Source organism: Pseudochaenichthys georgianus, chromosome 23 (genome assembly GCF_902827115.2).
Source record: "Pseudochaenichthys georgianus chromosome 23, fPseGeo1.2, whole genome shotgun sequence".
NCBI lineage: Eukaryota > Metazoa > Chordata > Actinopteri > Perciformes > Channichthyidae > Pseudochaenichthys > Pseudochaenichthys georgianus.
In genome coordinates, this window is record NC_047525.1 from 21,838,003 (window position 1) to 21,849,790 (window position 11,788).

The following is an 11,788-nucleotide window of genomic DNA, read 5'->3' on the forward strand; positions in this document are numbered from 1 at the left end:
TTAATCTACTTATTCCTTGTTGTGCCATTAGCACTGCATAAGGCACCCGTAATTACTACCATTTGGACTTTGTTGTTTTCCAAAGTCAGACGTCTATGTGGCATGAGACAAAAAGAATATCTTTGACTCCCCGCAGGCTGGCAAACTGTGCGATGTTTCAATTAACGGCCTGTCCGTGTTTATATTTGGGCCAAACTTTGCTGGAACCTTTCACTTTCTAAAAGCCAGTGGCACAGCTTGACCGTCTTTTCCCTCTCGGCCGGAACAGCTTGAGTGGAGGCCTGATTAAAAAGCACCGACGTTGGATGTGTCTTCCTGGGAGGTGAGAGCGGAGCAAAGAGCCTGGCCGGGGCCTCGGGGAAATAAAGATTCGGATCGGTCTGATTTGAGTAGATAGCGCGGTAATTACAGGCGTCCCAGATCTCACAGATACAGCGAGCCGGGCCCAGAACTTATGGGAGTGTGATAAAGATAGAGTCCTGTGTATTGGCGGGCATGCGTGGTGGATGATGAAGCGAGTGGGGAGTCATTCTGCCACTGATCCACAAAATCACATGAAATAGGACCCAGGGTAAGTCGCTGACGGCGTGACAGCCCCTATCATGGAACCAAAATACATGCGGGCCCTTTGAAACTGGAGAAACTAGTTGTTGTATGCATTACTAATGTGATTATGTGACTAGGATTGGGGTTATTAAAATCACATTAGCTGAGCCAGTTGGAAAAGATATTCGCTTTTGTCTGTCCTCTTTTCCCTTTGTCTTTATTTCCCTGCCATTCCGTCCTCTCTCGGTGCTGCATTGAGTTAATCTAAATAGAAAACCTGATGAAAATTATAAGGGAGAGGATGATTACCCAAGGAGAGTCATTCCCCCCACTCCGGTGATAGACACTAATAGGACTCCATTGTTGTTAGCATTTAGCCTGTGCTGATTAACTTGTTTTTCATGGCTGCATCCCGAGGTTGGGCTCCATCCAGCCAAACCTCCATCCCTCCTCCTGGGTGACATTTCAGACGGGGCCCTGAGGGCATTCGGAGGGGAGGCATCGAACAAGGTAATTGCGCCGAGGTTTCCCCTCACTAAATTAACCTCTGCTCGGAAATTTATTGGCCAGCCGCTCTGCAGAATTATTTAAACTTGCCATTATTTCCGCGTTGAGCAGGGAGACACTATGGCTTTGTGGGGTTTTATTTATATATATCTTATTTTACTTCTCTTAACTCTGAGGTTTGATTATGTAGATATGGAGGATGTTTTGGGGGAAATGACAGCAGCCAGTAATTTATTACAGACTGAACTGAGCTTTTGGAACATTTTTAACTGCTCACCTGTGGAAATATACATGAGGTTGCGTAGTCTTGACGGCTGGGTGAAGTCAGTGCACTCCCGAGGGTCAAACCCAGGGCAGAAAACAGTACTTACACTGTCGCTAATGTATGCTGCTTGGGGAGAAAAGCCAAAAGAATTTGTCTTTTTTTTGCCATTTCCCTTGGCTGCCTTGTCCCTCCCATCTTGTCCACTTGAACCTGACTTATGACTTCAGTTTAATACTTGTAATAACACTGCTTATTATGGCCATGACATTATACATTCCACCATTTCCCTCCGACTGCCCTCTAAATGGCTGTTTTTTCTGAGGGTGGCAAGTTCTCAAAGTACGCAGTTCCACCTGGTTGAGGCAGTATTGACTTCCTTCCAGACACACACGCGGCACATTTGTTCGATTTTTAAAACTGCACACCTCAAGAGTCGGACCCCACGCATGCAGCCTATACGGTCTGAACGGTTGCCCTTTATGGCACATTAGAGCAACTGTGTGGAAATCAAATGTGCACGGTATTAATATTTAAGAGGAATATTAAGGCAAGTCAAACCATTAAGAACCATGAACTTGACCCTCTCTAAACTTTCCTGGCCACTGTTTTTAGATAGCGTAGAGATAAATGGATATGCTGGAAAGCTTTCCGCTCTCCTCGTGTCCCCTATATGGCATATTAAATTATCCCGGGTTCGGTTACGGGGGCTTGACTAATGTTAAAGTGTCTCTTTGGCTGGTTGTGTAACTGAAATATGTCGACCGGTTCTGAATAAACATCAATCTCCGCGCCTGTGCCTCTTGATGAGATGATTGGCCAAATCGTAAAGCGGAGACAGCTGCTGGGGTAATGTCAGCTCGGCCGGGACGGACAGTCGGCGCATCATGATTTACATTGCATCTGGCATTTTGGCCAACCGACGGAGGAGAGTATCAGTCAGATTTATTTGACTTTTTCCTTCCTCTCTTCCTCCTCTCCTCAGCTCTTTTTCCTCCGCTTGCTGACAGGCCCTCAAGTCATTCTAGTGTGTCTACACATGTAAAAGACTCCTTTAAGGAGGGAGTGAGGAGGTTACACTCTTTTTTCCACCCTCTCTCTCGCATCCTGGCTCTCATTGGAGCGCTGCCAATTTACCAGCGGAGACGGGAGACGTGCCGTGTCAGAGACAGACGCCCTCCCCTCTGACCAAGGCTAGTTTGTTGTCTGTATACGTTCCATAACCATTTGCACATTTCTCGACTCAACCCTCGATCTCGCATTGACCCGGCGAGCACCTCGTGGCCCTCATCCCATCATCCCGTACTGCACCAATTTGTGAATCAGCCTATGATAATGGCCCGATCATAACAAAGCAGTGCAATGAAATCGGCTGCGACAGGGCTGACCTTTCGGCGGAGGCAGGGCTGGTAAAGCGCCCACACCGTAACAAGGTCTGTTGAGTAAGCAACTTGCAAGGCGAGATTACTGCCCCTGGAAATGTGTGTGAGCGAAATATGAAGGAGAGAGAGTGCGTCGGTGAGAGACAATGGTCTGATTGTGATTTCGCAAGTCGATTAACTTCAGCGAGTGTGTGTTGTGGACGTTCTGCTGATGCACACGGTTTCCAGCGGTGCGCAGGACCCTGGCGGGCGGGGCGTCATGATGCGGATGATCTTTACGCATCAGACAGAGGGGCATCAATCTCAGGTGAATGGTCTTTCCACTGAGAATCACCCCTCTACCCATTCGGCACAGCATACACTGATGTCCGGGTTAGTCGTGCAGAGATTATACATTTTAACACTCGCCGTGGTGTGTTTGTGTATGCCGGCGTGTCCATGCCTCGCAGGAAAGATGGAGAGGTGATTTCCCTCACATCTTTCTTGATTTGAGTGCAAACACACACACACACACACACACACACACACACACACACACACGCACACACACACACACACACTTCCCTTGCAGGTTTCCTTAGATGTTTTGGCCCTCCCTAAATAAAACAGCTTCCTCTGGACTTGCTGACAGGACCTGTAATGGAGTCCACCACCAGTCTGACCACCTGACTGCCCACCCGACTGACTGCGTTGCCTCGCTGTGAGCGCATGAAGCAGCCAGATCACTTTTACCTGGAGCCTGACAACAACCTGACTCTGGGTGTGAAGTGTTTTTGTTTTTCTCATGTCTCTCCACTGTCTGCCCGTATGGTGACACAAAAAAAAGGTGAGGGGTGCGCACGATCAATCTTCATTTGGTAATTTCTGAAGGCGCCTGCTTGTCAGGTATCCAGCGGCGTCTTGTACAACTCATTCTGCCGTGCTGGAGGGGGGAACCCCGGGGTATCTGCGCCTCCTGTCACCTCCCCTCCCTCCTCCTCACCGCCCTCTCGTACGGTGCCTGCTGCCGTCAGCAGCCCAGAGGCATGGCAGAGAGAGAGGCGGAAGGCGAAGCGAGAGAGGAAGCCAGGCGGGATTAACCCTGTGGCCACCCACGGCAGGTGCTGAGGCAGCCACGCGTCCAGCCTCATTAAGGAAGCGGGAGAGAGGGCAGCGTGGAAACAAACACAAGGGGGAAGCCTGGAATGTACATACTGTACCTACTGAACACAAACATGTCTAGAAAACCACTGCGCCGCGCCGCAGAGACTGGCACTTACTGTAAGTAGGTAACATTGACACTTTGGAGGGTGCCTTACCATTTGTTCCCTTCACCTTCCCTTCGCCCCCTTATTTCTCAACTACCTGTACCAGTTTCTCTCCACGATCCATTGCTTGTTGCCCTTAACCCCGCAGTGGCTCCAGGTCTCCCCGGGTCTCTTTTCTCCCTGACTGGGCCCAGAGGTGGGGTTGCCTCGGTCTGGCAGGCAGGCGTGTTAGGCCATGGGCACCTGGGCGTGATAATTGTTGACACCTGGTGCTCTGGGCATAAAGGTGGAGACATCAACTTTGGTTTGGTACTCGAACAAGGATAAAAAGGCAACATTTAGAGCGCCTAATCAGCCTAAGCGAATAGGGCTTTATGAAACATAAGACACACAATGTGCATTTCTGCGCACTCACAATCAAGGTGAACTGTATTGAGTTTTTCTAAATGCTGAATATCTCGTTTTTAATCATTTTGAATCCTAATTTCAGCCCCGTTTCGTGGGCCGAGCACGTCTTTCCTCAAGTTCACCCTTTGATGGAAAGTAGATACTAAATGCAGTACTGCAAGAATCTTAAAACAGAGTTGGGTCTATTACTAGCACTTTCAACATTAGTCTTTTTACATCAGCCCTATTTAACTTGAGCTTGTTAATAGGGCGGCAGAACTGCCCTCCATCATTAATCATGTAAAAATATAGGAATCGGGGGGAAAAAATCTCTTTGATCCTGATGCGTTACGGAGTGCTTGCAATTCAAACTATTTGCTCATCTCCCAATCCGTTTCTTTGCTATTCACTTTATCCGTTGATTAAAGATTGAATTTGCTTTTAAGTAAGTGTTTCTGAAATGAGGGTGGTCAGTACAGGGGTTACGGGGGTCTCCTGGTATTTTGTTCTTGACTTTAAATTCTTTAGATGGTCTGTTTGTGTGACGACATTTTGGGAGGTGAATTATTCAAGGCGCTAAGCAGCACTTTGGGCCAGTTTCCCCCAGTCGGCATCTTTGATTGGGAAAACGGGGGCTGATTTGTGAACGATAGCCCGGGGCTGCTGGCCTAAGGCGAGCTTGGGTGGGACACTGGCCTCCGGGCCCCTCCTGGCCCCAGGGAGGGAAGGTCCGGCCATGGCCGCCAGGCCTTCCGGTCTCCAAAAGACAGTCCTTACCTGTCCGCCTCTATCAGCCCTGCCTCTGGACGTGGAGTGTGATGCAGCGGCCGCTCCACAGAGAGTATCAGACGGATGAGGCTGTTTCTGAGCAGCGTCTCCCCCTCAGCCAGAGACTCCGTCTCCCGCGGCTGCCTGGGCAATTTGTCGGTCGACCTGCCAGGAGCAGAATGCAAATCCTCACCGGAGGAGATGCACGAGGGCCTCAGTGCCTGGCAGCTGTGTGTGTCTGTGTGCTTGTGTGTGTGTTACCCAGCAGTCTTTTCTATAACAGCCTAACAGGATAACTGTCATCAAGACCTCAGTGTGTCAATGTGTGTGTGAGTATAGCTGCTATAGTAGCACAGTCTCTATCTCTCCCCCCCTCTGTCTGTAAGACACGACTCTCCTTCACTGCTCATCAACCCACCGCTCCTAATTTATAGATGGGCATAAAATCTCTGTATTTTCGCTCACCCTTCCACCTTCCGCCCACCTCTGCATAGCACCAGCATGACAAAATAGGACACATGCTGTTAACCATGTTAAAGTTTTCCTTTTTTTATCCTTTTCTTTCCATTTCCTCCTGCTCCCCGTGTGGCAACGCTCAGACAATAGGGCTACACATGCCTCCATGGCCTGTAAGTGATGACTGGGTGCTCGTCTGGCAAATCGACTGACCCTAAGCCAAGGGGTCGAACTCTGGTTTTGACATGTTGGAGCATCATTGGCGAAAATCAGCTCGCAGAGAAAGATAAACGAGTGAAATGCCAAGACGAGCAACACGGTGCTCTCCACTGAGTTCAGAGAAGTTTTCAAGGACAACTCCATACACAAGATGAAAGTGATCTTCTGGGCTCTCATCTCATCTTCACCGCTTCTATCCAAATACCACCTGGCTCATTCTGTGCTGTCAGCACTTTTTATCTTCAAAATTAATACTTCTTTTTTTTTTTCTGGTCAGATAGGGGTACTCTATTCGTCGCGGTTTGCCCGGAGTCTTCCGCATCTTCAGAATGTGAAAGATTTGAAGGCGTGGATAAAAGGCACTTTTCTAATCAACATTATTTTTTTCCTTAAGCGCTTCTTTCTTTTTAAAAGCTGTTTTTCATTATTTATAAGTGTTCTGAAGGTGCTACTGAGCTGATTTCTTTCACGAGGCCTGATATGAGGCCGATGAAGCTTGCAGAATTGATTAGATAAGCTTGGAAATTACAATGTGGAGCACGCAGTCCTCTGAAATGTGCTCTAAAATACACCCAACGCGAATATTAATACCCAGGGCTTATAAGCACATATTTGAATGCACGGGGGAAGTTGATCCATGAAGTTTCATGAACTGTCCAGTGTGCATTGCCATATATTACTGATCAAATACAATATTACCCTTTCTCCCTGGTCGCCACTGGATTGATAGTAACGGCCGGGTAATCGCAATTTCATCATTAGCAGTCGAACATTCATAGCTAATCTCTGTTTTACTGAATAATTCTGAAAGATGTTAATCAAACATACCAAAGCATATTTGAAATATTTAACCAAACGATATTAATGAAGATCAAAGGGCGGGCTGTTTTTAGCGGATGTTAAGCGAAAGGCCTGGGTAATAGCTGGGTCCATAGGAGCACATGAAACACTTTGTCTTCTGCTAAATATTTCATGCTCAGTACCTGTTGTATGGCGCTTAATGAGCTATGGGGGGAAAAGGTGATTTATCATGCAAAGTGTTCAAAGGAAATGCAAATCCAGACACACACACACACAGAAGAACACACATTCCTTGCAATTTTCTTATACATATTTCTGCTCTAGGAGCACAGCCGTGTTTTTTAAGGGTGAATAGTTTAGCCCTGAAGAAAAGCAAACTCAAGTGAGAGCAAGAATCAGGGGTCAATGGTGTGTCTTTAAAGAAACTTTCCCTCTCTTGCCCTCCATACTCATCTGTGCCTTTGCCTGGAATACTAATGTGAGCGGGGAGGGATGAGATGACAGAAACAGTGTGGATGCATGTGTCAGGCAGAGGGGTCAGCTCTGGGCACACGCATGTTCATGCTCGCCCATTAACAGAATGTATCGTACTTCCTGTCAACTCAGCGGCAGTGCCCAAAGTGTCGATCTTTTACAGCCTGTTTTGCCTTTTTATTTGCTTTTTTTAAATTTGTATTCAGAGCCTGAGATAAGGACGCAGAGTAAGAAGAATATCAAACAGATATGTGAAAACAGATGGAAAGATAGTAATGTGTTTTGGAGCGGCAATAGCACAAGTTAGCATTACTTTAAGTACAAATCCTACATTACAGATGTTAAGTGAAAGGGAAAAGTTGGCAAAATGTACCAACATAAATGATGCAATATAATGATGGGAACGTTTTAATGTTGCATTCGTAGAGGTTAAGTTCATTTGAAACGTTACAAATATATCGTAAGAATTGTACTTGTATGAATATAATTTGTAAAAATATTTGTAAGAAAACAAAACATGTTGTTCATTTCCTATCTGTTTTTATACCGAATTATAATTATATTGATTTTGTCTGCTTTTATTCTATTATTCTTTGAAATGTTAGTTTAATAATATTTATCTTTTTTTGTGGTTATTTTAATTTACTGAAAGTCTGGGTATGTCAGGCTTATCGTAATGACTTTGTGTTTTTAGTACGAGTCAGTAAAACCTGTTGACTTTGTAATCTTTATCAGTCAAATAAACCCAAATACACCTTTCCTAAACCCCCTTATCACCTCTTTTTTTTTTTTAAAGAAGATTAACTCCAATAAAAAAACATTAATACACAATAAGCCACACAAGAACAAAAGTACCCGTCTAAAAACGCAAAAAGAAAAATGATTGTCAGTATTCGGATTTGTCTGATCAAGAAATATGTGAATACGATTTTAAATGTAAGCAAGCATTTAACGTCTACTTGTCTAGATAGTGTGTGTGTGTGTGTGTGTGTGTGTGTGTGTGTGTGTGTGTGTGTGTGTGTGTGTGTGTGTGTGTGTGTGTGTGTGTGTGTGTGTGTGTGTGTGTGTGTGTGTGTGTGTGTGTGTGTGTGTGTGTGTGTGTGTGTGTGTGTGTGTGTGTGTGAATCCAAGCGACGCAGCAGGTGTAGTTGATAGCATCTGAGTAAAAAGATGGAGTGAAACACGTGGACCCTTTGCAGCGGGGCCAGGCGAAGGGCAAGGCGACAGTAAGGGAGTGACAATCGTCAGGTGATTAGAAAGACTCGCAGGCTAGGTAGACCTACAAAATGAATAACGGCGCACCCCAAACCGCGCCATAAGGCTCAATGGTTTGTGATTTGCAAGTTGATAAGACAAGAAGATTAATAATGCTGCATGATAATGGCTGGCTGAAGCTCAGCTGGGGAGATGGTAATGATGGGATATTGCTGTAGGAGCAGTTCACTGAGCCACAGTGGAGTGAGGGAGGGATGGAGAGGGAGACAGACCGATAGAGAGAGGGAGGCTGCAGCTGCATGGGCGAGAAAAAAAAAGCACTCATCCCAATTGGCCCTCAGGATATGAGAGTTTGAAAAATGAGAATGCAGTTATCATTTTAATTAGATATAACGTTTTTTTTTCTTCAAAATATATATATAGTGTGTATTTATAATTTTGCTGAAATAAGAACTTCAAAGAACGAACGTATGGTCAGAGCACTGTCCCGTTACAATTCCTAAATGACAGCTTTTGTTAATTTGCCCTTTATTTTGTCTTCCAGGTGCGGTATTGCAGCAGGTGACCGGGGCGAGTGATGAGCAGGTAATATCTGTACAATAACATGCACACACACACACATGTACACACACATGCACAAACATCTGCACACACATCTGCACACATGTTTTTGGTTACGTTTGTGTGTCAGCAGGATAGAAAACCGATTAGCCTGATTTTAAGGAAACTTGGTAGAAATCTTTAGCTTGGGTGAAGAAAGAATCTTAAGACATGTGTAGCCGATCAGAATCACACGGCAAACTGATGTTTTGTAAGTACATTGATGTTAGGACACCCCCGATTGACTTTTATTTGTTGCTGTTTTCAAGTGTGTTATCATCGCATACGTCAAATCCCAACGAAGCTGTGTGTGTGTGTGTGTCCTTCCCATCAACACTTTCCCTGAGAATCTGCCTCGGAAATGTCTACATTTGTAATGATCTTGTTTGATTATGACAAGCTGTGAAACGCTGTGATCCGTTTCTGCTGTGCCTCCCGCTGCACCTGCGGTACTGTTGACTTGTGTGTTTACACCTCACACAAACATTGTGTCAGATCCCCGATTCATCGTAATTGCACCACGTTGTCGGCGCCCGTTGATGATCTCGTACTGTACCTTCACTCAGCGCTTCAACGCGTTCTCCTTTGGTTTTAGACGCTGTTCAGACTTTGATCAAAACCCGCTTTTCATCTCGGAGGAAACTCGTGATTACACAATCAGTTTTGAAGCCGAGCTCGAGGGTTGTTTTGCATACCTCTAAAAAAAACAGTTTTCATTGTTTACTCAGGACCTGAGCACACTTCCTTTTGCAACAGCGTGCAACAACACAGGATCCATCCCGCGCCAAACCCTCGAGGCTCACCGAAAACAATACGGCAACCGAACAATATTTTGGAAGAAACATGAGCTCACGAGTGGTTTTAATCTTATTTCTTCGGAAAGCTTTTCGAACGCTAATTCGAATGGCTTCCAGTCAGACGGCGGAACATCATTGATGGAATGGCATTAGAGTTGTTTGAGGTCAGCGCAGCTCCAAACGATCCCCGTCTGCTAACGAGTCAATAATGGTCATTAAGACTTAATTAACATGGCGGAGTGGGGATTGGGGAAACTGTAACTGGGGCGATACCTCCGCTGTTTCGTCTGATGCTTGGGAAAATAAGAGATTACACCATCCAGCCGAGTGTAAGAGGCCTATTCGGGGAAGTAATCACACTAACGAGTGACAAGTTAATTATGTGACAAGTTTTTTCATTTTCTCCGGAAGATCAACTTGGCTAACAGATGTTGTTATTGATAGCGGCCGCTACGAATAGCCGTAGCAGCTAATTTGCTCATTACACAGCATGTTAACAGCACTTACTTTTATTATACAGTGCAGCCGTGTTTGTCTGTATACCACAGATGGGGATTGTTGACTGTAAGGAGGGTGAGATTCTGCGTCTCATTTGCATACAGACGCCGAGAGGAGGCCTCGGTACCATCTCTCACCTTAACAAACATTTGATTTGCTGTCAATCACAGCGAGACAAAGACGGTGACATCTCCCCTCACTTGTGTGTGATACAGGTGATGTCAAAGTGGCAGAGCTGGAAGACGTGCGCAGATGTTTTACGAGCAATCTGTTAACAAGTAAAAGTCCTGAATTCCAAATCGTACTCAAGTAAAAGTATTGGCATCCAAATATACGCAAAGTACCAAAAGTACTCATTATGTCCGTTAGCCCAACTTGGAATCATATTTCTATATATTAAATGGATTGTGTTCGTCGCAGCCGGTAGATGGAGCTAATTGTAATTACTCTGCTGCTTGATGTCTTACCCTTACCCGTCAATTTTGTTTTCATATTTACAAGTTTATTTATTTAAGAAAATAACATTAAAATATGTATTTTATATGTATGTATCAGTTGATTTATATATTAGCTAAACATCTGAATCTGTAAGGCAACTAAAGCCAGATAAATGTATTAAAGTAAAAACAACAGTATTGGCTTTAGAGTAAATATACAGGGGAGTAGAAGTATAAGGTAGCATGCAGGTAAAGTACAAGTACCTCAAAGTGTACTTAAGTGCAATAGATAGCAATACCACCCACTACTATATTTGTAGTACAAGACAGCCTGATCTGATCATAATCCCGTCTGTTTCTATCCAGATCTCCTGTTAGATAGGAATAATTACTAAGTATTTAATAAGTTCTACAAGTTTGTTTCCCCCCCCCCCCCCCTGTCTCCATATATATGACGGATGTGTTTGATGCCCCCGGCGCTCGTGATCGCTCTGACAGAGGGGCCGTTTGTCCAAAGTGGGATTGACACTCAGTCAGGGCCCCGCCGGTCACCCCCTATCATCCACATGACACAAAGTAGAATGAGCCGCATTAGCGACACGCAGCAGCCGCACACGTGCAGCACCCCGCAGTTTACACCCATTAAACGCCCATGATAATGTCCCCAACGCCTGTGCCCCCCCCCCCCCCCCCCCCCCCCCCCCCCGCTGTATCTCGTCTTCCTGGATCTCGGCGCGGTAAGCAGAGATAACTGATGACGAGGGGGACGACGTGACAGTGTCAATAACCATAATCATCCGTGGGCAGGAAATAATGAAGCGTATGTGCCATGTCAGCCCTACATGCCTTCAATATCCTCTAATAAAAATGAAGTGGAAGACATTTTATCCTAGGGAGACGGAAGAAAAAAAACAATCAATAAAGCCATCTAATGATAAATACGAAATTGCCATGTGGAGTGAATATTATTTTCCCTCTCTGAGGATGCTGGGCAGATTATTAGGATGAAGGGGAGAAGCCTATTTGTATGTAAATGGGAGATTGATTATATTTATTTGCTGGCAGAGGGGCTCCGACACACACATTGGTGAAGAGTGAGAGACATCCGTGGAGAGTCGGTCATCAGACACCTGTTTTCTGCGTCCAGGTCCTTGTGATGATAGGAAAGGAATACTACGGGAAAAGACGGAGG